The 24,771-nt window shown below is 34.9% G+C and overlaps 1 pseudogene; it reads left to right on the plus strand.

The window, feature by feature from the left end:
* The first annotated feature begins 23,127 nt into the window (after nt 1-23,127).
* On the plus strand, nt 23,128-23,561 carry LOC122750174 (annotated as a pseudogene).
* Nucleotides 23,562-24,771: the final 1,210 nt, after the last annotated feature.

A 24,771-nucleotide genomic window follows, 5' to 3' on the forward strand; every position in this document is an offset into this window, starting at 1 on the left:
TTTTCTTCACAACAACCTGGTAGTATTACTGTGCCTGTTTTACAGATGAGATATTTGAAATAGATTTTAATCTTCTGTATGCTGAGTAATCTAAAAATCAGCTTTCCTGGGGGGCAAAGGAAATTTAATCTTGATCCATTTGTAAGTTTAACATGCATTATTCTCTCCATTAATTTTCACCTTCTTTTTTTTCTTGCTAGTATTTTATTTTTCAGTTACATGTAAAGATTATTTTCAATGTTCATTTTTGTAAAATTTTGAGGTCCAAATTTTTCTCATTCCTTTGCTTCCCTTCCCCTTCTTCAAGATGTCAAACAATCAGATAAATGTTTCTCTCTCTCTCTCTCTCTCTATATATATATATATGTTTACATGCATGTTTATATACAAACATGTATATATGCATATATATAAATACATATATGTATACATGTGTGCATGTATATGTACAATTGTGCTATACATATTACCATGTTAGTCATGTTGTAAAAGAAGAAACAGGAAAAAAAATCTATAAATTTTTAAAGTCTAGACAATAAAAAGCACAATAAGTCAACCCCCAATTTGTAGCATTTCCAAATTTCTGGATTTAATTTTACCATTTGGATTAGGAAAGTGGGTTTGAGTTTAGTTCAGCACACTCATGAGTTTAAGTTACTTGCCCAAGGTCACACAGATATAAATTTCTAAGGTGTTATTAGAACTCACGTCTGACATTCTATCCGAGAGAGAGAGAGAGAGAGAGAGAGAGAGAGAGAGAGAGAGAAACACACACACACACACACACACACACAGATTGAGCCAGAGCCAGAGACAGCAGGAGTTGAAGTCTGGAGGAGTTAGGTTCTAATCCTAGTGAGGCAAAGGCAATTGTTTTCTAAGCTTCAGATTGTTCATTAGTAAGAAGGAACTAATAATATATGTACCACTTATCTCACAGGATTATTGTAATGCTCCAGTGAAATTATAAAGCACTTTGCAATTTTCAAAGTGCTAAAAAAAATAAGCTTTTTATTGTTGTCGTTATACTAGAATCATCAATTTCTTTTTTCAGTAATCCCTTTCAAACTGTATTTATTTTATTAGCTACATATAACAGCATTCAATATTTACATGGTAATTTTCAACTTAAAATGTGATAGTCCAATTATTATTTGCATATTTTAGCTTTTGGCATTAGGGTCTAAAAAGGTGAGGTGATTTATCTAAGTTCATATAAACAATATGAGTAGAATTAGGACTTGAAGCTGCCCTTCTGGTTCCAGTGTCAGTAGTCTTTCCAATTCCCTATGCTTCCACCTATCTGACCCTGACCTATTCAGAGTTTTAGTTTGAGCAGCCTGTTTTTGTTTGTCAATTCTTTTCAAAGCAATATATTATATGCACCTACTCATAGAAGCTTTTGAGATCCCCATGGTATTTATCATAATCTCTTGGTGAATGAATAAAAGCATTAGACAACCCATGTTCTAAACTATATAGGGTGATCCAAGTTGAAGCACATTATGCAAATGAAGACTTTATTGAAACCTTTGAAAAGTTTAATGTTTCTATAGGTTTTAATTGAAGTAATATAATCTTTTTTGGAACTGATTTGTGGCTGATAAAGTTTCTAATCAATTCAGTTCAGCAAATACTTATTGTTTCTACTAGGTGCATAACATTAAACTGGCTCAGGAACTCAAAGTCAAATCAAAATTAAAAAAGAGAAACAAACAAACAAAACAACTTTTGCCCTCAAAGAGATTATATTCTACTGTAATACTAGAATTGTATACTATGTGCCCAAAAAAAGTAAATATAATTTGAGGATAGAGAGAATAGTATCAACCAGATGCTATAAGAAAATGTTTCCCTGAGGAATGATGTGTAGTTGACTGTATAAAGGAAAGATGCAGTAGAAGTAATAATGAATATAGGAAGTACAAATAAGCTTGTTCAGGTGAATTAAAATTCAAGAAAAAGACGTATAAGAAAAACCAACAAAAGTGACTGGAACTTGATTATTAAGGTTTTAATGCTAAGATTAGAGGTTTATATTTCCTCCAAAAGACAGAAAGGGACCACTCAAGATTCTTGAATAGGGAAGTGGCATTCTTTCAGTGTAATTCACAAAGAATTATGCCCCTACTTCATGACAAGTATTGTACTAAAGGACTGGATGAAAAAATAAACAGTTCTGGCTTGGAGAAATTCACATTGTATAGCACAGAAGCAATGTGGCCAAAGATGGATAAATTTTATTTTATTTGGCCAGACTTGTGATTTCTTTCTTTCTTTCTTTCTTTCTTTCTTTCTTTCTTTCTTTCTTTCTTTCTTTGTCTCTCTCTCTCTCTCTCTCTCTCTCTCTCTCTCTCTCTCTCTCTCTCTCTCTCCCTCTCTCCCTTCCTTCTTTCCTTCCTTCTTTTATAGAGAGCTCCTAGGAAGGGATATCACTTCCTAATATAGATCATTGGTGTATCTGAAAATTACAGTATTAGTAAGATAACTGACATGGAAGAAGGGCACAAACAAATGGCAGAATACAGAAAGTGTACTTGTAGATTCCTGAAGAAATATAGAGCTTATATGAGACTGAGGTAGAAAGAAAGAATATTCCAGATTTGGAGGACAGCCAGTGTGAAGGAAAGGGGGATTGGATATAGAGAATAATTTCAATTCAATGTTATTAAACCACTTATTATGTCCCAGACCCTATGCTAAGTATTATGGATACAAATAAGCATTCTGTTTGTAAAAAGGCTGCCTTCAAGATCTCACAATCTATTTGGGGAAGTCCACACTAAAAGGAAGCTAAAAAGAAAGTGGGGAGGGTTGTGACTATAGAATGATTTGTATAGGTGGCATGAGGTTCTTTGGAGTCAAAAACCAAGTAACAATGTGGATGAGAATAGATAATTTCCTGGAAAGTTCTAAAAGTTCCAAGTCTCCTATAAAGGAATGCTTTGGAAGGAGTTTTACTGTTCCAACCTCCAACCCTCCAATCAGAGGGAGAGAGGTGAGACAACTAAGGGAGTGGACAAGATGTTGAGTATCAAATCTGAGTCATCAGAATGGTTTTGAGAGATTTTAAATCATCAGTAATTATCTTGGAGTAAAAATGATGTTCCATGGAGTTAAATTCAAGTTAAGTTGCTGATGAAAAATAGCAAGCTACCTAGAAAGTTCTGAAGTTGAGAATAAAGAGTGTATAGGGATACTAAGATGTTAATTACCCGGAGAGGGGGTAAGATAACAATCCATTTATAAATAAACTTAAATGTCAAGTACATGAGTTTACATTTGCATTTTCTTAGATACAATAGATGTTACTAAAGCTTTATGAGCTCAGAAAAATTACATGGTCAGATCAAGATATTCACTAGATTCAAAGATCAAGGGATCATAGATTTTGAATTGGAAGAGACCATTGAGTCTTACTCTCTCATTTTACAGATGGGAAAACTAAGACATAGAGAAGTTAATTGATTTTCCCAGGGTCACACGATAAGTATCTAAAGGACAATAGGATATTAGTGTGACAGTCATGTGGATAATGAATTAAACATGAGAGAACCTGGATAGAGGTAGCCTAATTAGGAAGCTGTTGCAGTATGAACAGCAAGAAGTGATAAGAAATCTGAACTCTATTGGTGACTGTGTGAACTCATAAAAGCTCTTGTGAAGGTATAAGAAAAAAGAATCATGAGTTATTAGATATGAAGAGGGGGGTGGTTTAAAGAGAGGAAAGAGTAAAAAAGTGATTTCAAGTGTGAAAAAAGGGACTAGAAATTTGTTAGTATTCCTCATTAAATAGTGGAGTTTTTTTTGGGGGGGGATCACTTAAGGTATGCTGAAATTTAGATGTTGAGGGAATATCTATTTTTAAGATATAGTACATAGATGTGACATGTAGTTGTATATGCGTGTGTGAGTATGGCATGCATGTACACATATGTACATGTATACACACATTTACAAATTTATGTATTCATAATACACACAGGGAAGGTTGAATCTTGTCATTGATTCTTAACTGCCAATATAATTTAGGCAAGTCATTATACATCCATTGATAGAAATTTCCTAATCTATAATGTGTTGGCCAGGACAATTCTGAGGTTCCCTTCAGCTCTACTTTGATGGTCATGGTAAGAGATGAAAAATGGATTAAAATCCAGAAAAGAAAAAGAAATTGAGAAGTATCAATTAGAGTGGAAGGGGAGAGAAGCAAGAGAAGGAAGAGTTCTAAAAGTGGCACCATGAAATAAATATTCTCTCAAAGGAAGAGATCATAGAAAAGGACAAAAAGCTGTAGTGAGGTTATGTAAAATTAAAACTTAGAAAAGACTATCAGATTTCGTTATTGATAGACTATTGATTATCTTGAAAACAGCCACTTCATTATGAGAGGCCTGGTAAAAATCAGAAGTCTGATTATAAGATGTGAGTGGGAGGTGTAAGAAAAAAAAAGTAGCAAATTTTTATTAAATTTTTTTACTGTTGAAGCAAGAAGATATATAGAATAGGTTTGTGAGGTTACAAAGACAATTTTTCCTTAAGATTTGGGAGGGAGACTTGGGCATGGTTAAGAGAAATAGGAAAAGAGCCATTAGATATGAGATAAATTGAAAAGGAAGAGAGAGAGAGAAAATGCAATTATAAGTTCACAAAGAAAAAAGCCATTTCTTTGTCAGAGACTGGAAAAAGGAGAGAATAGGAGATGATATGAAGTGATTTTTAGTTCTAAAATAAAGTAGAAAGGTAATCTCATAATGAAGGCCAACTAAGAAGCTGTTTTAGCTTCCTCTGCTGAGTATTAACAAAGAAAAGTGGTCCTTGGAAATTTGAGAAGCAGATTATTTGAAATTGCTAGGGAAAAAAGAATGCTAAACTATAAAATTGAGAACAACCAAATATTATCTGTGCAGAAATGGTGGAGTAGTTGGGATAACAAAAAAAAATTGGGGGGGGATTGATCTAGGAGCTACAGTTAGTAAGTTACACCAACTGTATTCTCTAGTTGAACTGCTTAACTATAGGGTCAGGGCACTGAAGGGAGAGGAATGAAGCCAAAAATGAAGGGTAATAGGCATGGAGAGCAAAAAGAAAAGTTCTGGAGGTATCACTGAGGATGAAGAATAGATTTATGAGTAAAACAAATAACAAATGTTAGGCAGCAATATTAAAGAATACCACAGTTTGGAATATGAAAGCAAATTAATATGAGTGATGATAAGATTAAAGCTAGGATTCATTCTGTGGGTGGCAATGGTGGAAAAACTTGAAAGACATTGGGAGAATTGGAATCTGAAGTGGATAGACAGACTCACAGTATACTGAAGTCCCCAATATGAACATAGAATTTAGAATGATGAGAAAGATTTTGAGCTAGGTGATAATACTCTAAGAAAGGATGGAGAATGATCTGGGAGCTACCTTAGGAATAATTAGGTAGAATAACACAAGTGAAGTCAGTGAGCCTAATGAAATAAATATTTATGAAGTTCTTATTTATTTGACTATGCTGTGAAATTAAAGAAACATCATTTACTTTAAAAATTCTTAATTACTAATAGCCTCAAAACACTTGTTTCTAAGATCTATAGGAGAACCAGAAATGAAAAAAATTCAATTCTATACTTCAAAAAGTTATGTCTAGTAGAGAAGACTAGATATTCCAGTGTTTAGCTAATCACTTTGTATGGAATTGACAAGATTATAGTGATCAAACTAGATTTTATGCTCCCTAATAAAAGGGTTTAAGATCTCATATCTTTAAGAAGTCACAAATATACAGTTATTCCTTCTAGATAATAAGGTTTAGGGCTGCCACCTCTGTGGATCTGGAAAATCCACATAAAATTTTGTGCCTTTTTGTACCAGAGAATAGAAGTGTAAATTCTTATGGTATTCAAATGTAAAATATGTTGATATTATACAATACTATACATGTATTTTTTATTAATTTCTGAGCTTCTAAACGTTTTTTTTTTCTGTATCATCTGATGGTCTTTGAATGCCAAATGAGGCTTCAGCAAAACTCTCCACAAAAAAATCTTATTTAATTTCTTATGCCCACCTGTAATATGTTGAAACCATGATGGGGAAATTCATGATATGGAAGGGATAACTATATGGTACTTTAACATTTAGAAAAGAAAGGCTCTTAAGAACCTCATGAATTAAAACCAAATATAGCTATTGTAGAAGCATGAGACTTTATTTTTATGTTCTAATAGAATTTCATTTTTTTCCAAATTACATGTAAAAACATTTTTAACATCCATTTTTTAAAACTTTGTGTTCCAAATTATCTTTCTTCCTCCCTCCCCACCCCCCTGCCCCACTCTTAGAAAGGCAAGCAATTTCAATATAAGTTATACACGTGTAGTCATGCAAAACATTTCCATATTGGTCAGTTGTGAAAGAAAGCAGACAAAAAAAAAAACCTCAAGAAAAACTAAAAAAGGAAAGGTGCTTCAATCTGTAATCGGGCACCATCAGTTCTCTCTCTGGAGATGGATCACACCTTTCTTCATAAGTACTTCAGAGTTGGTCTTGGATCATCATATTGCTGAGAATAGCCAAGTCATTAGAGATGAACATCTTACATACTGCTGTTACTTTGTACATAGCATATTTCACTTTGTTCAGTTCATGTCTTTCCAGGTTTTTCTGAGAACATCCTGCTCATCATTTCTTATAGTCCAATAGTGTTCCATCATAATTACATACTGCAATTTGTACAGCCATTAACCAATTGATGGGCGTCCCCTCAATTACGAATTCCTTGCCACCGTAAAGGAGTTGTCATAAATATGAATATATATGTATGTATTTATATGTATGTGTATATATGTGTGTGTGTGTGTGTATGTGTATACATATATATATATATACACACACACACATATATATATATATATATAATTTAACTTTTTGTTTATCTCTTTTTGGATACTGACCTAAATAGTGATACTACTAGGTCAAAGAGTATGCATGAATTGTAGCCCTTTTGCCATAGTGCCAAAACTGCTCTACACAATGTTTGAATCAGTTTACAATTCCCACCAACAGTGATTAATGTCTCATTTCCCCCTATGTGCTCCTATAACATTTGTCATTTTTCTCTGCTATCCAATTTTCCAATCTAATAGGTCTGAGGTAGTAGGCAGAAACTGTTTTGACTTGAATTTTTCCAATCAATAGTAAGTTAGAGCATTTTTTTTTGCAGGGCAATGAGGGTTTAAGTGACTTGCCCAGGGGTCACACACCTAGTAAGTGTCAAGTAGTGTTTGAGGCTGGATTTGAACTCAGAACCTCCTGAATCCAGGGGCCAGTGCTTTCTCTGCTGCACCACCTAGCTGCCCCTAAGGCATTTTTTTTAATATGGCTATAGATAACCTTGATATTTCAACCAAATCCTGTCATATCTTTTGATCATTTATAATTGGGGAGTGGCTCTTATTTTAACAAATTTGACCTCAGTTCTCAAATTGTACAAGAAATGAGGCTTTGTCAGATGAACTTGGTTCAATTTTTTTTTAGTTACTATTGCTAAATGTATTTACCTCCTCCTGTTCCCTCACCCAAATCGTTTACTTTATTCTCTATCTCCTTTCATCCTGAACCTCCTCAAAAGTATTTTGCTTCTGACTGCCCGCTCCCCCCAATCTGCCTCCCTTCAATCACCCCCTCCCTTCATTCCAGTTCCCCTCCTAGTTTCTGCAGGGTAAGATAGATTTCCTATACCCATTTGAGATTATATATTTATACATCTTTGAAAACAATTCTGATGAGAGTAGGTTTACTCACTCTTTGGTACCTCTGCCATTTTCCCCATCACTATATAAGCTTTTTCTTGTTTCTTGATATGAGATACTTTACCCCCCTTCTACTCCTCCTTTCCTTTCTCCCTGCACATCCTCTCTCACCCCTAAAATTTTATTCTTTATACAATATCCCTTCATATTCACTGACACCTGTGTCCTCTGCCTAAATATATTCCACCCAGCTTCCCTAATAATGATAAAGTTTTTATGAGTTACAAGTATCATCTTCCCATGTAAGAATTGTAAACGTTTAACCTTTTTACTATCCCTTATGGTTTTCTTTTTCCTTTTTACCTTTTTATGCTTATCTTGAGTCTTGTATTTGAAAGTCAAATTTTATATTCAGCTCAGTTCTTTTTATCAGAATGCCTGAAAGTCCTCTTTTTCATCTAATATCTATTTTTCCCCTGAAGGATTATACTCAATTTTGCTTGGTAGTTTGATTCATCAAAATTGGGTTAAAGACCTCAATCTCATTTAGAATTGACTCAAGGAGGTAATAATGTACACACTCAATTGGGTGGAGTAATCTCTCTAACCCTGCAGGAAAAGTAGGAGGGGAAAGGGATAAAGAGAGAGGGGCAAAAGAAGGAAGGGCAGAGTGGCAGAGGGGACAGACAGAAGCAAATCCCTTTTGAAGAGTGATAGGATGAAAGAAGATGGATAATAGAATAAATATCATGGGGAAGGGAATAGGATAGAAGGGAAACAATTAACAATAGTAGTCATGAAAAAGAGAAAAGGGTGGGGAAAATTGTACAAAAATATAGCAACTCTTTGTGGTGCTAAAAACTGAAATCAAGGAAATGTCCATCAATTAAGGAATTAACAGAAGATGGTGTTGCATTATTGTGGTGGAATGGTCTTGTGCTATAGGAAATGACAAACAGGATGATCCCAGAAAAACCTGCAAGGACTCATGAACTGATGTATAGTGAAGTGAGAATAACTGGAAGGACGTTGTGCATCGTGACAGCAGTATTGTTCAATGAGCAATTGTGAATGACCTTTACTCTCAGCAGTGCAATGATCAGACAATCCCAAGGGACTAATGACGAGGCTTACTATCCACCCCATAGAAGAACTGATAAAAAGAGCACTTGTGGGATTGTACATATATAACATGGTTGCTGTCTTGTGGATGGGGAGGAAAGGGATGGGGGGAGGGAGAAAAATTTCGAACTCTAAATCTTATGAAATGAATGTTGAAAACTACCCTTACATTGTAACTGGAAAAAAATAAAATAAATATTTGTTGTCAAAAAAAAATGGTGTGAGTACCTTTTTGGAACTGGAAAGATTTATATAAAACTGAGCTAATATATTTTTAAAAGGAAATGTGGCATAGTGGACAGAGTTGGTCACAGAACAAAAAGGACTTCTTTATTCCTGATTCTGGCATACAATGTCTGTGTACCACTGAGAAAATGCCTTATACTTTCAGTGTTTTAGGCCACTGGTGTCAGATTCCAATAGAAGAGGATAACTGTCAATGTATTTTTACTTAGAACACTATGAATTAGTATTAGCTGTGTCATATTGTATCTTTATTTATTTTGTTAAATATTTACAATTATATTTTTAATTTAGTTCAGTCCACTGAGGAGTTTTGTAGGTCACAAGTTTGACACCTCTGTTTCAGACAACTCTAAAACTCTGAAGAAAAGGTACTGACTTTTATTAAAGACAGATTCCCTCACCAGGGAGTTCCCTATTGTAATTAAGTAACAGTTCTTCCATTATCTATTAGTATAACATGTTTCTTTTATTTATGGTTTTTTTTTCCCTGTGACACATACACAGGCAATCAGATAGATACACAGAAAAACACACACATATCTTCACATCTATGCATACATATTTACATAATGTGTATGTATGCATATCTATTTACACTAACATACTTTTTACAAAGAACTCATATGTTCCTTTTTTGGTTATTTTGAACATAGGATTCTAAGTGACAGTGTGACAGAGAAAATAAAGACAGAGAAGTTGGATGGGGAAAATCTAATCCATTTTATTCTCTTTGCTAACAACTATGAAATAGAAACAAAGTTTTGATTTTACTTTCATTTTGACCACTTGGGGGGGGCAGGGCAATGAGGGTTAAGTGACTTGCCCAGGGTCACACAGCTAGTAAGAGTTAAGTATCTGAGGCTGGATTTAAACTTAGATCCCCCTGAATCCAGAGCCGGTGCCTTATCTGCTGTGACACCTAGCTGTTCCTTGACCACTCTTTAAACAAATTCAGACATCATCTCAAGTGAAACCTAATGTCATTAAAATCATAATAAAATAATTAAGTAAAACTTAATGATGATAAGATACACAGATGCATACAAAGCAGGCTTCCTGTTTCAAAATATCCTATGGAATCATCACTCTGAAAAGGAGCATTAAGAGGTGAAAATAAATCCAAGATAGTAAAAAGTGAAGAAATATGTAACTGTTCCCTCACAGTTGAAGCCAAACAGAAAATCCTAAATTAGAATGTGAAAATTGCTGACATTATGATTTCAATGCTGGCAAGAAGTATGGTGCTAAATCTTTTATTGAATGTAATTGTTTCCTATTTAGAAATCAGAGGATAAAGCAGATACTTGATAAAATTTTTGGTCAAGCTATTTCGGAGAGAACAACAAAAAGAACTAAGGAAATTGGTTTCATTTGCCTTTTTTTTTCTGCAGGCTTAATTAAACAAAAATAATCTCATTGCCAGACTTATTACTGACAATGAATTTTAAAGGGCACAGAGTCCCTTATTTGAATGTACAATTATCTTGTTGAAGAATAGTGAACATATCATGGAATTTTGCTATGGAACATTTTATCTTGTGTGTAAACAATAAGAGTTTGAACTCTCTAGTGAAACCAAAGTAAGTCAGATTTATTTTTTGGTTTATTTTTCCCACTGGGTATATTCTAGGAAAATCTCCTACTATATTTATTGTATAGCTCATGTCTAAATTTCCCCCAACTGTGGGTGAAATGTCTTCAAGTCCTGTCTATACACTCGAGATAATAAATGTAAAGGAGGTACAGGAAAACCTGTCTTCTCCATAGAACATTTGTTAAGATTTTTGTCAAGTAAAATTGGTTCCCCTCAGAAGCATGCCAAAAAGGGCATTATTATCAGATTAAATTTAGGAGTTCTTCTTTTCTACAGAGTTCTACACAATCTCCCCTCCTATCCATTGATTCCATCACTCTGTATAAAAATTTTATCATCAGACTGTGTACATCTGGAATGAAGCTTCTGCCACAAGGCATCAACTGTTTATGGACCTAGAATCTTGCTCTGGGAAGAAAGAGTATATAAGAGGAGGAGGAAAGGGGGATAGGAAGAGAGAGAGAGAGAGAGAGAGAGAGAGAGAGAGAAAGAATGATTTTCAATTAGCATACCTTTATTTACCCTTAAAATGAACATCATCACTGATAAAAGTCTATTTAAATGTGTCTGTTAGCATGCATGAACAATTTCTTGTGTTCAATAAAAATGTTCCACTGGATATACCTTTACTACATGGAATGGTAATTCAAGATAGGAACAATGAAAAATGTACTGGCTTTTGAGTCAAAGGACCTTGGTTCAAGTTTTACTTTTTTATGTTACTTACTACTGTGACTATGAAAGTTACTCAACATATCTGGTCTTCAGTTTCCTTACTATTGCAATTGTGGAAAGTCACTTAACATATTTGGTATTCAGTTTCCTCATGCATATGTGAAAGGATCATGGGTTAGGGGATATTAAGAAGGAAAATATGTGAAGGTCATGAGCCAAATAATTAATTATTGAAATGTATGAAAATATGTGACTCCCTTACCCTACTGTCCCATAAGCACACAATAATGGTGACTTGTGTTTATAGTAGGGTATGTAATCTGATCCAGAGCCCAGACTTCCTGATTTTCTGCCTATACTCGATTATTGTTTCTAGGAAAATTCAAATGGACTGAATCTAAAAACAAGTTTAAGGACAGTCAATCAGTGAGTGGTATGAATCTAAAACTACCACCCTTTCTTTATCAAATGGAAAGCCAGAGAGATTAATAATGTTATCCTTACTCATCTATATTAGATAAAGTTTTGTTCAGTTGCTAGTTTTCTAAATTTGCTTTCCTAACCTTAACTGTTAATAACCAAGCCACTTGCTGGGTACATAGGAACTTCCTAGTATGTAGGCAGCTGAATCAGTGGTTAAATATGAAGTCAAATTTTTCAGCTAGGGTTTAACAAAGATGCCAATACTCATAGTACAAAATTATCAGGTGGGACTAAATGATCCTGAAAGTACCTTCTAGTTCAAAATTTACAGTTCTGTTGCCCGAAAGACATGCTGGATGATGTCATCAGATTGACAGGGAAACTGTTTTTAAGCACAGAATCAGATTGAAGGATAGTTGATAGATTTATGGATAGATGCATAGATGGATAGATAGATGATAGATAGATAGATAGATAGATAGATAGATAGATAGATAGATAGATAGATAGAGTGATAAAATAATGGGATTTAGCAGATACTCAAAGACCTACCTGGAAATTAAACTGAACTGATCAGTGATTGAAGCAGGCTCGTGGCAGAGGACTTGAGGAAGAACTCGACCAGGCTGGAACTCTAGGCTAGATAGGCCTTTTCTTTACTTTCTGAACTCCATGTGTATACCTGTATGCTTAAATAAATGTTTAATGCCCAAAGACTGATGCTGAAGCTTCTAATTTAAGGTGACCACAATTTAGATTTTAAACATCACAATAGTAGATAGACTACTAAACACATATACATGCATACATATTTATATAAACATGTACATATAGACTAATATATATACAAATACATATATATGTAAATATATACACATAACACTTTATAGTCTTTTAAAACAATCTGTGTCACTTATAAGTACTAGCAAATCCAATCAACTTATGAAGTGGGTGCTTTTTGATGGCTGCAAAGCAAAGCAACAAAAGTAAAGCAAAAGTGACCTTTTTTTTTCTTTTTCATAAAATTTTTTAGAGAACATCTACAAGTGGAAAGAATGCTGTCTTTAAGTGCCAATTATGACATTTGGGCAAGTCACTCTAGCTCTATAGACTTCATTTGTTAAATTAAAATATAGGACTAGATGGATTAAGATACCTTCCTTTTTTCAAAATATTTTAATTTAATTTTAATTTTTACATTTTTTTCTCATTTACTTGTAAAAATTTTTTTGAGTTTCAAATTTTTCTTCCACTCTCCCTTCTCTCCACACTCCTGAGGCCAGTAAGAAATTTGATATAGGTTAAATAATATAAGACATATTAAACATATTTTCACATCAATCAGAAAAAAGGACAAAAATGAAAGAATAAAGAAGAACAATAACAAAAAAACAACAAGAAAAGTGAAAATAATATGCTTCAGCCTGCATTAAGACTCCTCTTTTTGGGAATGTGGATAGCATTTTCCACCATAAGTTTTTTGGCATTGTCTTGGGTCATTGTATTGCTGAGAAGAGTTAAGTCTATTACAGTTGATCATCACACAATGTTGTTGATATTGGGTACAATGTTCTCTTGGTTCTGCTCATTCCACTCAGCAACAATTTACGTAAGTTTTTCCAGGTTTCTCTGAAATCCATCTGTTTATCATTTCTTAAAGCACAACAGTATTTTATTACATTCATACACCACAAGTTGTTTAACCATTCCCCAACTGATGGGCATCCCCTCAATTTCCAATTCTTTGCTACCACAAAAAAATAAGCTATAAATATTATGTTACATATGAGACCTTTTCCCTTTTTTATGGTCTCTTTGATATATAGATCTAATATTAGTATTACAGGGTCAAAGGGTATGCACAATTTTAAAGCCTTTTGGGCATGGTTCCAAATTGCTTTCCAGAATGGTTGCATCAGTTCACAGCTCCACGAATAGTGCATTAGTGTTCCTTTTTTTTTTGTGTGTGTGTGTGTGTGTGTGTGAGGCAATTGGGGTTAAGTGACTTGCCCAGGGCCACACAGCTCATAAGTGTCAAATGTTTGAGGCTGGATTTCAACTCAGGTCCTCCTGATTCCAGGGCCAGTGCCACCTAACTGCCCCCAGTGTTCCAATTTTTCCACAGCTTCTACATAATTTATCATCTTACTTTTTTGTCATATTAGCTAATTGGATAGGTGTGAGGTGGTCCCTCAGGGTGGTTTTAATTTTTATTTCTCTAAATCAGTAGTGATTGAGAACATTTTTTCATACGGCTGTAGATATTTTTAATTTTATCATTTGAAAACTGCCTGTTCATATGCTTAGACAATTTCTCAATTCAGGAATGACTTGTATTCTTGTATATTTTATCTTGTTCTCTATTTTAGATATGAGGGCTTTATCAGAAACAGTCTGTAAAAATTGTTTTGCAGATTTCTTCTTTCCTATTAATCTTGTTTCTTTATTCAAATCCATGTTCTTTATGCAAATGGTTTTTAATTTACTGTACTCAAAATGATACACACAGCATTTCCTAATGTTCTCTATATCATCTTTGTTCACACATTCTTCCCCTTTCCATAGATCTGACTAGTAAATGATTCCTTTGTTTTCTAATGTGCCAATGGTATCACCCTTTATGTCTAGATCTTGTACCCATTTCTTTGATGTATGGTGTAAGATGTTTGTCTATGCCTAGTTTCTGCCATCCTATTTTCCAGTCTTCCCAGCAGTTCTTGTCAAATAGTGAGTCCTTATCCTAAAGCCCAGTCTCTTTGGTTTTATCAAACAGATAACTATATGCAATTACTGCTATGCTTTATGTGCCTAACCTATTCCACTGATCCTCCTCTGTTTCTTAGCCAGTACCAAATAGTTTTCATGATTGATGCTTTATAATATAGTTTTAGATCTGGGAAAGCTTGCCCCCCCCCTTACTTTGCATTTTTTTTCATTAATTCCCTAGATATTCCTAACCTTTTTTGTTCCAAATAAATTTTGTTATTATTTTTTCTAGCTCTATGAAATACTTTTTTTGGTAGCTTGATTGGTATGGCACTGAATGAAATTAATTTTGCTAGAATTGTCATTTTTTATTATATTAGCACAGCCTATACATGAGCAATTTATATATATTTTTCCATTTGTTTAGATATCATTTTATTTGTGTGAAAGGTGTTTTGAAATTGTGTTCATATGTTTCCTAAGTTTGCCTTGGTAGGTAGGTTCCCAGGAATTTTATATTGTCTACAGTTATTTTAAAAGGGATTTTTCTTTCTTGCTGTTGAGCATTGTTGGTCATATTCAGAAATGCTGATGATTTATGTGGGTTTATTTTATATCTTGTAACTTTGCTAAAGTTGTTAATTGATTTGAGTAGTTTTTTTTAGTTGATTCTTTAGGATTCTCTAAATATGCCATCAAATTATATACAAAGAGTAATAATTTTGTTTCCTCTTTGCTTATTCTAACTCCTTCAATATCTTTTTCTTCTCTTATTGCTGAGGTTAACATTTCTAGTACAATATTGTATAGCAGTGGTGATAATAGCCATCCTTGTTTCACTCCTGATCTTACTGGGAATGTCTATAACTCATCCCCATTGCATGTAATGTTGCCGATGGTTTAAGATACATACTACTTATCATCTTAAGGAAAGATCCACTTATTCCCAAGCTCTCTCGAGTTTTTGTTTGTTTGTTTCTTTTTTTTGGTGAGTCAGTTGGAGTTAAGTGACTTGACCAGGGTCACACAGCTAGTAAGTATCAAGTTTCTGAGGCCGGATTTGAACTCAGGTCCCCTTGCTCCAGGGCCGGTGCTCTATCCACTTCACCACATAGCTGCCCCTCTAGTCTTTCGAATAAAAGTGAGTACAGTATTTTGTTAAAAGCTTTCTCTGCATCTATTGAAATAATTATATAATTTTGGATAGTTTTCTCTCTTTTCTTTTAATTGAAGTTTTCCATTATGTTGATAGTTTTCCTAATATTTTACCAGCCCTGCATTCCTGGTATAAATCCGACCTGATCATAGTGTATTTTCCTGGTGATAAAGTGCTGTAATTTCTTTGCTAATATTCTATTTAGAATTTTTGAATCAGTATTCATTAGAGAGATTGCTATATAATTTTCTTTCTCTGTTTTTGTCTTCCTGGTTGAGGTATTGGCATCATACGTGTCTCTTAGAAGGAATCTGGTAGGATTTCTTCTTCACCTTTTTTTTTTAATAGTTTGTATAGAATTGAAATAAATTGTTCTTTAAATGTGTGTTAGAATTCACTTGTAAACCCATCTGGTCTTGGATATATTTTCCTAGGGAGTTCATTGATGGCTTGTACAATTTCATTTTTAAAAATAGGTTAATTTAAAGATTTTAATTCCTCTTCTTTTAACCTAGGCATCTTATCTTTTTTATATATTCATCCATTTCATTTATATTGTCAAATTTATTGGCATATAGTTGGGCAAAATAGCTCCTAATTGTTGTTTCAATACCTCCTCATTGGTGGTGAGTTCACCCTTTTCATTTTTGATGCTGTTAAATTGGATTTCTTCTTTTTTAAAAAAAATCAAATTAATTAAAGTTTGTTTTTGTATTCTGTTTTTGTTTTAGTTTTTGGTGAGGCAATTAGGGTCAAGTGACCTGCCTAGGGTCACACAGCTAGTAAGTGTAAAATGCCTGAGGCCAGATCTGAACTCAGGTCCTCCTGATTCTAGGGCTGGTGCTCTATCCACTGTGCCACCTAGCCACCCCAAATTAATTAAGGTTTAATCTATTTTATTGTTTTCTTCATAGAGCCAACTCAGTTTTATGTATTATTTCTATAATTTTCTTACTTTCAATTTTGTTAATCTCTCCTTTATTTTTCAGTATTTCCAATTTGGTATTTAATTGGGGATTTTTAAATTGTCCTTTTTCTAGCATTTTTAGTTGCATGCCCAATGCATTGATCTCCCATTTCTCTATTTTATTCATGTAGGCATTTAGAGATATAAAATTTCGCACAAGAACTGCTTTGGGGAGGCTGAACCAAGATGGTGGAGAAACGCCAGGAAGTTGGCTGAGCTCTCCCAAGTTTCTCTCAAAAACAACATTAAATCAAGCCTCTAAACAGATTCTGAAACTATAGAACCTACAAAATGACAGAGAGACTGAACCTTCCAACTTTAAATAATCTAGAAGACTTCAGAAAAGGTCTGCCTCACTCAGGCAAAAGGGGAGCACAGCACAACTCAGCACAGCTCAGCTTGGAGGTGGTCTGAGCAAGTCAGCAGGAACCTCTTGGCCACAGTGGAGCAACTGAGGCCCCTTGATCCTGGCTCAGCAAGCTGTTGCCACAGTAGGCCAGTGGTGAGATATACCAGAATCAGCTGTTAGGGCAGCCTGCCAGCTGAATGGCCACCCAAAGGACAGGTGCAACCAGGCCTGGCCATCCCAGTGCAGGTAGCAAATCCAGGGTAGTGAGAAATCCACAAGCCATAGAGGCCTCAGAGTAGAAAGCCAGTGACAGCCCCTATCCTCTAGCACAAGAAGCTTAAAGCAGTGACCCTGGTGCCCCAGGAGCAGACCACAACTTTAATAAAACATAAGCTGAGGAAGAAACAGAAGAGGGTTCTTACCATTGATAGCTTATGTGTCAACAGGGAAGAGCTAAGCACAAACTCAGATGAGGACAACACTCTCAAATTGCACGGGAAGCCTCAAGAGGGAAGATGAATTGCTCTCAAGACCAAAAAGCCTTCTTGGAAGAGCTCAAAAAGGATTTTAAAAATCACTTCAGAGAGGTAGAAGAAAAAATGAGGAGAGAAATGAAAGCAACACAAGAAAATTATGAAAAAAGAATCAGCAGCTTGGGAAAGGAAGCACAAAGGAAGCACAAAGAATGACTGAAGAAAACAATTCCTTAAAAAATTCATTTGGTAAAATGGAGAAGAAGGTACAAAAGCTTACTGAAGAAAACTGCCTTAAAAAATCAAAATGGACATATGGAAGCTAATGACTCCATGAGACACCAGGAATCAATCAAACAGAACCAAAAGAATGAAAAATAGAAGAAAATGTAAAATACCTTATTGGAAAGACAGCTGATGTGGAAAATTGATCCAGATAAGACAATTTGAGAATTGTTGGACTACCCGAAAGCCATGATCAGAAAACTAGTCTAGACACCATATTCTAGGAAATTATCATAGAGAACTGCCCTGATATTATAGAATCAGCGGATAAAATCATCATTGAAAAAATCCACCAATCATCTTCTGAAAGAGACCCCAAAAGGAAAACTCTAAGGAATAGTGTAGCCAAATTTTAGAATTATCAAATGAAGGAGAAAATACTCCAAGTTGCCAGAAAGATGCAATTTAAGTATCATGGAGCCACAGTCAGGATTGCACAGGACCTGGCAGCTTCAACATTAAAGGACTGTAAGACTTGGAATATGATATTCTGGAAGGCAAAGGAGCTTGGACTGAAGCCAAGAATCTATTGCCCAGCAAAACTGAGCATTCTCATTCAGGGGAAAAGATGGACTATTAAGAACTGTATATTTAATTGAGCAGGCAGAAGGAACATACACAGAGGGTATAAATATAAATTAACTTTGATGTAATTATATAAAGAAAATTAAGGGGTTAAAAAAAGGAGTCCCCAGAATGCCCCGGGGCAGGCCTCTGGGCAGTCGCTGGCCTACGGGGCTGTGAGGCAGGGAGCTAGGCCCAGGATGGGGACAGTTTTTTAGGCCCGAAGGACTCCCTTCAGCAGATCCTTCCTATTGCTCATTTGTTGCTCCGGCTCGCGGGCACTTCTCCAGAGGAGACTAGAGTGAAAACTACATAGTAAGTTTTCCAGAAGGATTATAGGACCTAAAACATAAAATGTTACCCTCCCAGGAAGCCTTTGGGGAATGATGATGCCTTAATTACCTAAGAACCAGAATCACATAAATAATGTTCAGGGTGAATGTTCCAGAGACCTAGATCAACATGACTTTCCAGTGGAAGGCTGACCATTTACACTGACATAAGAGAAAGCCACAGAAACTTGTAAGGAAAAGGATCATTTATAACTTGGAAAGATTTAGAAAAGGTTACTTACTACAGATTCAGGGAGGGAAATGTGTATGAATGGGGCAGAGGAAGCAAAGACCAATTTACAAGCCAGGAAAACCTTGAGATAAACATAATAATCAGTAATAATTCTTCCATGGAAAGAAGTTCAAAAAAGCACCCCTGATTCTACTTTTATCTGACTTGTTAGGCAAAATGCCAACTGAAAATCCCTTTTGAACAGAAATTCTATGGATATGTTGACCATAAGAAAACATTGATTGCAAAATCACTTATCACCAATAAGGGAAATCTCTTGGAAAACAATTGTTATACATGTTCCATCGGGAGCAATTTTTTTTTTCTGGGAGAAAAATCCTCTTTGTTCATTAGAGAGTTCACACAAGAGAGAAACTATATACATGTGATCAGTATAGCAAAGGCTTTCTTTGGAGAGCATACCTGAATAGTCATAAGAAAGTCCACACAGGAAAGAAACCCTATAAATGTGATAAATGTGGCACAGGCTTCATTTGGAGAGCTTGTGTCTGTTCCTTCGAGAGTCCATTCAGATGAAAAACCATATATTTGTGATCAGTACAGAAAATAATGAAAAAGTTAATCAAATTTTCATGGACATCAGAAACTCCACCTAGGTGAGAAACTCTATCAGTGTGAAGAATGTCATTGAAGAAAATGCTTCACTAGAAGAAGATGCCTGATTGTTCATCAGAAAATCCACATAAATCCCCTTTTGAATGGCAGTAAAATAAAGATTTCATTGAAAGAGCATACCTCAATGTTCACCAGAGACACCACACAGGGAGAAACCCTATAAATGTGATGAATGTGGTAAAGGCTTCATTAAGAGAATCCACATGGTAAGAAACCATATGCAGGTGATTAGTATGGAAGAAGATTCAGAGATTACTCAAATTTTTATAGACATTAGAGGGAGACTCCACACAGGTGAGAAACCCTATCAATGTGATGAATGCAGCACAGGCTTCATTCAGAGGACTTAACTTGGGTACATTAGAGGATTCACTCAGGTGAAAAACTTTATAAGTGTGATGAATGTGGGAAAGGCTTCATTTCCCCTGGTTACCTCAAATTTTCATCAAAGAATCCCATACAGTAGAGAAACCATATATGCATGACCAACGTGGGAGAAGATTCAACCAGTGGCCACTATAGACAGACATCAGAGCATCTACTCAGGAGAAGCCCTGTGCTTGTGATCAGGGTGGCAAAGGGTTCATTCAGAAAATAACCCTTATTGTCCCTTAGACCACTGAGGAGAAGAACTCTATGTGTGTCATGATTGTGATAGTCAGTCCTCACATTTTTTTAACCTCAAATAATAAATGTGGAAGAAACTATATTAATGCAGTTTTTGTGACCAAGCCATCCAGAAGAGAATTAACCTCACTGTTCAATGGACAGTTCACACTAGAAAAATTATAAGAACTTCAGGAGAAACTTTAGTGTTCAGATGTTTACATTTAGAGAATGAACACATGGGGGAAACTGTTTAAATGTGGAAATGTGGAGAAAGTTTTGTTCTGAGTTCATACCTTTAAAGCTAATAATAAAGTAAACTCAGCAATAAAAAAAGGAGTTTATGGGGAGAAGATGAAAGGGGAAGTGGAATGGGGTTAGTTACATCACATGAAGAGGTGCACAAAACCTATAACAATAGAGGGAAAGAAGGAAGGGGTGAGCACTGTTTCAACCTTACTCTTATTAGATTTGGTAAAGAGAGGGAATAAAATATAAGTTCATTTGGATAACGAAATTTAGCTTATTCTTTAGGAAAGCAAAAGGGTAAGGGGAAAAGGGCAGGGACTGATAGAAGTGAGGGTAGAAGCAGGGGAGAAAAGGGTAAAGAAAAGGGAGGGGGCATGATAAAAGGGAGGGTAGATTGGGGGAGGAAGGGGTAAGAAGCAAAACATTAATGAGGAGGAATTTGGTGAAAGAAGGGAAAAATACAAAGGCAGTAAATAGAATGGAGGGAAACAGTAATAATAACTGTGAATGTGAATGTGATGAACTCTGTCATAAAGGGGAAGTGAACAACAAAGTGGATTAAAACCAGAATCCTACAATATGCTATTTATAAGAAACACATTTGAAGCACAGATATATGCACAGAGTAAAGGCAAAAGGTTGGAGCAAAATGTATTATGCTTCAGCTAAAGTAAAAAAAGCAAGGGTAGCAATCCTTATCCCAGACAAAACAAAGGCAAAAATAGATCTAATGAAAATAGATAAGGAAGGAACCTATATCTAGCTAAAAGGTATGATAGATAATGAAGTAATATCAATACTAAACATGTATGCACCAAGTGGTATAGCATCAAAATTCTTAGAAGAGAAATTAAATGAGTTACAAGAAGAAATAGTTATCAAAACTATACTAGTGTGGGATCTCAATCTTCCCCTATCAGAAATAAATAAATCTAGCCACAAAATAAATAAGAAAGAAGTTAAAGAGGAGAAGAGAATGTTAGATAAGTTAGATGTCTGGAGAAACTTGAATGGAGATAGAAAGGAATATACATTTTTCTCAGTGGCAGATGGCACATATTCAAAAACTGAACATGTATTAGGGCAGAAAAACCCCATAGTCAAATGTGGAAAGGCAGAAATAGTAAATGCATCCTTCTCAGATCATGATGCAAGAAAAATTGCATGTTATAAAGAGCCATGGAAAGTTAGACTGAAAATTAATTGGAAACTAAATAATCTCCTCCTAAAGAATGAGCAGGTCAAACAACAAATCATAGAAATAATCAATAACTTCATCCAAGAAAATGACAATAATGAGACAACATACCAAAACCATGGGATGCAGCCAAAGAAGTGCTTAGGGGATAATTTATATCTCTAAAAGCTTACATGAATAAAGAAGAGAAAAAGGACATCAATGAATTGGGCATGCAACTAAAATAGCTAGAAAAAGAACAAATAAAATATCACCAATTAAATACTAAATTAGAAATCCTGAAAATCAAAGGAGACATTAATAAAATTGAAAGCAAGAAAACTATAGAAAAATCAATAAAACTAAGAGCTGGTTATATGAAAACAACAACAACAATGAAATACATAAACCTTTGGTTCATTTGACTAAAAAAAGAAAGAAGAAAAACAAATTACCAGTATCATAAATGAAAGGGGCGATTTCACCACTATTGAAGTGGAAATCAAAGCAATAATTAGGAGCTATTTTGCCCAAACGTATGTCAATAAATTTGACAATCTAAATGAAATGGATAAATATATACAAAAATCCAAATTGTCTAGGTTAACTAAAGAGGAAATAAAATACTTAAATAAGCACATATGAGAAGAAAAAATTGAACAAGCCATTAATGTACTTCCTAAGAAAAAATCTGTGGGTCGAGATGGGTTTACAAGTGAATTCTACAAAACATTTAAAGAACAATTAATTTATTATTACACAAATTATTTGGAAAAATAGATTAAGAAAGTGTTCTACAAAATTCCTTTTATGGAACAAATTTAGTGTTGATACCAAAACCAGGTAGAGTTAAAAAAGTAGAAAGAACATTATAAACCAATTTCCCTAATGAATATTGATGCAAACATTTTAAATAAGATATTAGCAAGGATATTACAGGGGGTATTAACTGGGATGATACCAAGTGGGATTTATACCAGGAATGCAGGACTGGTTCAACATTAGAAAAACTATCAAGCCCATCAATAAGAAAACTAACCAAAATCATATAATTATCTCAATAGATGCAGAAAAAGCTTTTGACTAAATACAGCATCCATTCCTAATAAAAAAAACTAGAGAACATAGGAATAGGTGGAGCTTTCCTTAAAATAGTTTAGCAGTATCTACCTAAAACCATCAGCAATTATATGTAATGAAGATAAGTTAGAGGCCTTCCCAATAAGATCAGGGGTGAAACAGGGATGTCCATTGTCACCTCTATTATTTAATATTGTACTAGAAATGTTAACTTTAGCAATCAGAGAAGAAAAAGGAATTAAAGGAATTAGAATAGGCATGAAGGAAACAAAACTATCACTCTTTGAAGATGATATGATGGTATACTTAGAGAATCCTGGATAATCAACTAAAAATTACTTGAAACAATTAACAAATTTAGCAAGGTAGCAGGATATAAAATAAATATACATAAATCATCAACATATCTAAACATGACCAATAAAGTCTACCAGCAAGAGATAGAAAGAGACATTCCATTTAAAGTAATGTTAACTGCTTTCCCCTGGCTGGCCACGGGGAGCCTGCAGGATGCCCAGAGTCACGGTGAAGGACGTGAACCAGCAGGAGTTCGTCCGGGCCCTGGCCACCTTCCTATAAAAGTCCGGGAAGCTGAAAGTCCCCAATAGGTAGACACGGTCAAGCTGACCAAAAATAAGGAGCTGGCGCCCTATGATGAGAACTGGTTCTACACCCCGGTTGCCTCTACCGCCTGCCACTTGTACTTCCGAGGTGGGTCAGGGGTGGGATCGATGACCAAGATCTATGGCGGGCACCAGTGCAATGGGGTCATGCCCAGTTATTTCAGCAGAGGTTCCAAGAGTGTGGCCTGGAGGGTTCTGCAGGCCCTGGAAGGCCTCAAGTGGAGAAGGACCAGGATGGGGGCTCAGAAGCTGACACCTCAGGGACAGAGAGACCTGGACAGAATCGCCGGACACGTGGCTGCTGCCAACAAGAAACATTAGGACAGACCACACAGGATTCACTAATAAATTGCCTTGTTCATAAAAATAAATAAATATAAAAATATATAAATAAAGTTAAAAAAATAAAGTAATGTTAAACAATATAAAATACTTGGGATTCTACTTGCCAAGACAAACCCAGGAACTCTATGAACACAATTACAAAACACTTTTCACACAAATCAAATCAGATCTAAATAATTGGAAAAATATCAATTGCTCATGGATAGGCCAAGCAAATATAATAAAAATGACAATTCTCCCCAAATTAATTTACTTATTTAATGCCATACCAATCAGACTATCTAAACATTATTTTATAGAGCTAGAAAAAATAATAACAAAATTCATCTGGAAAAACAAAAGGTCAAGAATATCAAGGTAACTAATGAAAAAAAAATGCACAGGAAGGTGGGCTATCTGTACCAAATCTGAAGCTTTACTCTAAAGAGGCAGTCATCAAAACTATTTGCTACTGGCTAAGAAATAGAGTGGTGGATCAACGGAAAAGGTTAGGCACCGGAGACACAGAAATAAATGACTTTTTAAATGTACTCTTTGATAAACCCAAAATCTCCAGCTTCTGGGATAGGAATTCAGTATTTGACAAAAACTGCTGAGAGAACTGGAAGATAGTATGACAGAAACTAGGCATAGACCAACATCTTACACCTTATATTAAAATAAGATTAAAATGGGTAGATGATTTAGACATAAAAAGGTGCTACTGTAGGTTAATGAGGAGAGGAAGGAACATTTCACCTCTCAGGTTTATGGAAAGGAGAACCGTTTATGACCAAACAAGAGATAGAGAATATTTTTAAATGCAAAATGGATGATTTTGATTACATTAAATTAAAAAGCTTTTGTACAAACAGAAGCAATGCATCCAAAATTAGAAATGAGGCAGAAAGCTGGGAAACAATTTTTATATCCAATATTTCTGATAAAGGCCTCATTTCTAAAATATATCAGAAACTAAATAAAATTTATAAGGATGCAAGTCATTACCAATTGAGAAATGGTCAAAGGATATGAACAGGCAGTTTTCTGATGAAGAAATCAAAGCTATCTATTGCCATATGAAAAAAATGACGATTGATTAGAGAAATGTAAATTAAAACAACTCTGAGGTACCATCTCACACCCATCATATTGATCAATATGACAAAAAAGGAAAATAATAAATGTTTGAGAAGCTGTGGAAAAA

This window comes from Dromiciops gliroides, chromosome 3 (assembly GCF_019393635.1).
Source record: "Dromiciops gliroides isolate mDroGli1 chromosome 3, mDroGli1.pri, whole genome shotgun sequence".
NCBI classification, from domain to species: domain Eukaryota; kingdom Metazoa; phylum Chordata; class Mammalia; order Microbiotheria; family Microbiotheriidae; genus Dromiciops; species Dromiciops gliroides.